Source organism: Panthera pardus, unplaced genomic scaffold (genome assembly GCF_024362965.1).
Source record: "Panthera pardus isolate Hobbes unplaced genomic scaffold, ASM2436296v1 HiC_scaffold_10, whole genome shotgun sequence".
Lineage (NCBI taxonomy): Eukaryota > Metazoa > Chordata > Mammalia > Carnivora > Felidae > Panthera > Panthera pardus.
In genome coordinates this window covers 32,895,099-32,900,878 of record NW_026526655.1, presented here as the reverse complement: position 1 = coordinate 32,900,878, position 5,780 = coordinate 32,895,099, and positions in this window count along the sequence as shown.

The window sequence follows — 5,780 nt, the reverse complement described above, 5'->3', positions numbered from 1 at the left end:
TCATCAATTGGCTGTACACCTTCATACTCGATATTTAAGCTGCTGGGTTGTGGTTTCCTTTAATAACATGAATAATGTGATAATTCAAATGACATGAATGAATAACAGGATAAATTCTAAAGTTTCCTTTTGCTCATACAATTCCTATATGAAAAGAAATGGATCTTTAAAGAACACATATATTATTACGCATATAATTATTATGAATATATTACATTTTGTGGGATACTAATATGGAAATTAATTTTAAAGGCAAGAACATGCAAAGCTGAACCTAAGTTGGTAATTTGGTACCAATAAATGCCACTTAAATTTATATATAACCTTGTATATGAAGACATCTCCAAACTTATTCTTCACATTTATAAATACATCGTTCTTCTGGATGCCAATTGGCAAAATATATACGTACTAGTTAAGAACTTGACCTCTAGACAACGATACATCCAAATTCAAATTGTGACTCTATTTACTGGCTGCATGAAATCTGGTCAAGTAACTTGACCTCTCTGACACATATATTCCTGCTTTAAAAAAATTTTTTTTATACTTACTTTTGAGAGAGTGAAGATGAATGGGCGAGGGGCAGAGAAAGGGGCGGGGGGGGGGGGGGGAAGAGGATTTAGGATCTAAGCAGGCTCTGTGCTGACAGCAGAGAGCCCCATGTGGAGCTTGAACTCACAAACTGCAAGATCATGACCTGAGCTGAAGTCAGACACTCAACCAACTGAGCCACACAGGCACCCCTCCTCCTTTAAAATAAAGATCAGTCATTTTATTTTTTTCAACGTTTTTTTTTTTTATTTTTTTTTATTTTTGGGACAGAGAGAGACAGAGCATGAACGGGGGAGGGGCAGAGAGAGAGGGAGACACAGAATCGGAAACAGGCTCCAGGCTCCGAGCCATCAGCCCAGAGCCTGATGCGGGGCTCGAACTCACGGACCGCGAGATCGTGACCTGGCTGAAGTTGGACGCTTAACCGACTGCGCCACCCAGGCGCCCCAAGATCAGTCATTTTAATGTCAAAGGATTGCTAAGGTGGATTTTTTTTTCTTGCCATTTTAATAGACACTGCCAGAAAATAATTTACTTCTTCAAATCTGTGAATATTGGTGGATAATGGAACAAAAATAGTCTAATTCAATTAAGCAATACCATCCCCCCCCCCCAATTCTAAGTTACATTAAAGATATACTTAGCTTAAAATCAAAAACACAAGAAAAGGCAAGTGTTGGGGAGGATGTGGAGAAAAAGGAACCCTCTTGCACTGTTGGTGGGAATGCAAACTGGTGCAGCCACTGTGGAAAATGGTATGGAGTTTCCTCAAAAAGCTAAAAATAGAACTACCCTACAATCTAGTAATCACACTACTGGGTATTTACCTCCAAAATACAAAAGCACTAATTCAAAGAGATACATGCAACCCCTATGTTTGTTGCAGCATTATTTATAATAGCCAAACTATGGAAACAGCCCAAGTATCCATTGATAAATGAATGAAGATGTGAAATAGATGTGTATATACACATATACATATACATACACAATGACATGTTATTTAACCATAAAAAGGAATGAAATCTTGCCATTTGCAATGACATGGATGGAACTAGAGTATAATGCTGAGTTAAATAAGTCAGAGAAAGACAAATGCCATGATTTCGTTCATATGTAGAATTTAAGAAACAAAACCAACAAGCAAAGGAAAAAGAAGGGCAAACTAAGAAACTGACTCTTAACTACAGAGAAAAAACATGGTTACCATAGGGGAGGAGGTTGGGTGGATGGTGAAATTGGTGATGATTTAAGGTGTACACTTGTGATGAGCACTGGGTGATGTATGGAATCGTTGAATCACTATATTACACACCTGAAACTAATATAACACTATGATAACTATACTGGAGTTAAAATAAGAAGCTTAATAAAAACAAGGAAAAGAGATAAAATATTAATTACACATTAAGGTTTATTTTTTTTTTTTAACGTTTATTTATTTTTGAGACAGAGAGAGACAGAGCATAACGGGGGAGGGTCAGAGAGAGGGAGACACAGAATCTGAAACAGGCTCCAGGCTCTGAGCTGTCAGCACAGAGCCCAATGCGGGGCTCGAACTCACGGACCGTGAGATCATGACCTGAGCCGAGGTTGGCTACTTAACTGACTGAGCCACCCAGGCTCCCCTTAAGGTTTATTTTTTTACTTGCTTTCTGAAACCTGATTCCATTTAGTGGCTTTTTTGTTTATTTTTATTTTAGAGAGAGCATGCATGAGTGCAAGAGGCGGGGAGAGAATCTTTTTAAGTTTTTAAAATTTATTTTGAGAGAGAGAGCACAAGCAAGTGAAGAGCAGAGAGAAAGAGAATCCCAACCAGGCTCTGTGCAGGTTAGCACAGAGCCTGACATGGGGCTCAACCCCAAAAGCCTGGGATTATGATCTAAACTGAAAACAAGAGTCAGATGCTCAACCAACTGAGCCACCCAGGCACAACCACTCAGTGGCTTTTAAAATAAAATAAATACTAATTGAATATTGCTTGTATATGCATAGTCTCCAAATGAAATTTTTTTCCTTTTATAAGATATAGTAGTATAAAGATTATTTCTCCTTATATTTGCTTTATATAAGCAACTGATTTTTCAAAATTAGAATACATCAAAAGATTTTTTGTGAAAAGATTCAATGTTATTATCAGAAATTCCCAGATAGTATTTCATTTGCAGGGTTATTTGCTCATTTTGCGATTATGTGTATTTTATATAAATCTAAGTTTTAATTTGTTTTCCTCAACAGTGTTAGGAAGCATTCTGATATATTATTATGCATTGATGACAGTAGTTCCAAAATGGTCATTCTAAATTCAAAAGAAAAGGATATGACAAAACAAACACTGGTCACCTATTCATAGAAAATCTATGGTTTTTCTGCATTCTATGTAGAATTAAAAATCCTATATAACTCAAGTTTCTACCCTAATAATCTGAGTAATCATCATAGCCAGGTTTTGTTTTCATGGTTCTCAAAAAGATCATCATGTCTTACCATGTTTTCACCCATATGTGGATCCTGAGAAACTTAACAGAAGACCATGGGGGAGAAGAAAGGGAGGGAAAAAAAGTTAGAGAGAGGGAGGCAAACCATAAGAGACTCTTAAATACTGAGAACAAGCTGAGGGTTGATGGGGGGTGGGGGAGAGGGGAAAGTGGGTAATGGGCATTGAAGAGGGCCCTTGTTGGAATGAGCACTGGGTGTTGTATGGAAACCAATTTGACAATAAATTTAATAATAATAAAAAAAGATGTCTTAGATGAGACCTGGAGGCAGTTTTACCTAAAAGAGGAAACAAAATTAAACTTCTTAGCATATGAAGAAATAGGATTCCTTCTTTCCTCACATTATTTCTAAGCTATCATTTCTGATGGTTTGTGCTCTGGCAGAGGGAGCATTTCCACCCCCAACCAGTATCTGTCCAGGTCTGTCTGGCTCAAATATTACTCTTCTATGATGCCTTTCTTGACATCCAACTTACTCCCCACAAAGCTAATTGCTCCCTTCTCTATGCCACCGCTCTACCTTACATTTTACATCTTTCTTTGCACTTAGGTCACTGTTACAATTTTTTTTTTAAGTTTATCTCTTTATTGAGAGAGAGAGCATGCAGGTACGTGCACACAGCAGAGAAAGGGAGAGAGAGAATCCCAAGCAGGCTCCATGCTGTCAGCACGCAGCCTGACACAGAGCTAGATCTCATGAACCGTGAGATCATGATGTTAGCCCAAATCAAAAGTCAGACGCTTAACCAACTAAGCCACCCAAGTGCCCTTGTTGTAACTAATCCTTAAATGAGTATTTCCATGCAAGAGTGTTATCTTTTTGGAGGTAGTGTCCATGTCTTACACATTTTTTGTTTCCCCTCCCCTTTCCTCCATTCCCAAAGAAACCCTGGTACATGTTAGAAGTTCAGGCATTTTCCTTGAACTAACAATTAGGTATACTTTGAGTCTAATTTTTAGTTTTAGGAAGTTTATTGTTAAACAGTAAGAAAGGAATTTCTTAAAACTTTGTTTGATGAGGTTTAAGAGCAAGCATCAACCTGTTTATGGACCTCATTACTATGGCAACAAAGCATAAATAATCCTCTACCAGTCGGCATGTACTGAGCACTGCACTATCTCATTCCTAACTTCACCCTGCACTAGGAAAGCAGCAACACTCATTTTCCAAGAGAACCTTAGGTGCATTTAAGTGCATGTAAAGCCCTTGTCTCTGGTAGAACTAAAATAGAGGAAAATGGACCATTGAAAAGGAGTCTCCTACTTTCGAGTTAGGGATAGGAGAGCAATATATTGTAAGCACTCAGTCTTCTAGGCTTCTGTTAGCCTCTCATGTTTTTCCTGTTTGAGGAGTAAGATCTAACCGCCTGAGTTATACAAGGAGAGAAATTTGAGTTTCACTAATGTTATGCCCATCCTAAAGGAGAGTGCCTGAACCATGAATGCATCCTGCCTTGGAATCAGGGTCGGTTCTAAAAATTTAATTTATAGGCCTCTTTACCTTTATTTCAACCACTTTGTATATGCGGGCTACAACTGAAAAGCCCAGATTGGGGAAGTTAAGAAAGACATTTAAATAACTCTGTCCTTGGCTCATTCAGAGACCATCCAAAACAAGAATAAAAATTCTTCTTTATCCTGTAAAAGTTAAGATTTCGAGACAGTACAGATATCATGAAATTTATACCAGTCTGCACTAAATGAGAAAAACAGTCTGCATTTTCTGGCTAACTTTATTCAGTTTTTTAACATTAAAATATACTTCCTTTAAATGACGTAAGAACTATAGCTCTAGCTCTTGTGTGAAATGAGAACCATATCCTAGGGGTAGAGGGAGTCTGGGTCTCTAATGAGTGTAGAACAAAACCACTCTCCCAGCCCTGGAATGCCTCTGGATTTCAACTTATGAGAGAACTAAACTCCTAACTGGTTTAATCCACTGTTAATTTTGTTCTCAACTGCAGCCAAGTATTATTTCCTAGACCCCTGTAATAGGAACATTTTCTGAGATACACTGCGTTACAGTCTTGTGAGGGGACCAAACTTATTTTCCATATATTACTTAGAGGCTGAAGCGCTCTGCTTGAGGAATAACAATCCATTAAAGATGGAAATCATACTTTAAGAAGATATTTACCTTAAATATTTGGTATATAATAAATGCATTAAGATAAATGCTAAGGATATAAAATTTATAGAATGTTTATTATCTAATACTGACTGAAAGGTTTTGTCTACAAATTCTATTCTTATCTGCATACCAGGATAAGTTAGGGAGAAAGATTCCTGGTTACCATGAAATTTGTATGTATGCAATGTCTTAAAAAAATTTTTTTTAATGTCTATTCATTTTTGAGAGACAGAGCACAAGCAGGGGAGGGGCTGAGAGAGAGGGAGACACAGAATCTGAAGCAGCCTCTAGGCTCTGAGCTGTCAGCACAGAGCCCAAAATGGGGCTCAAACTCATGAACCATGAGATTATGACCTGAGCCGAAGTCAGACGCTAAACCGACTGAGCCACCCAGACGCCCCTGTATGTATGTAATTTCTAAAGCATTGTGACGTACCTTTTTTTTTTTTTAATTTAAAGTAGGCTCCATGCCCAACACAGGGCTCGAACTCATGACCCTGAGATCAAGACTCTGGTATCAAGAGTCACACACCCTACTGACCAAGCCAGCCAGGAGCCCCAGGATTCTAACATATCCTTAATACAAAGCACTTCAC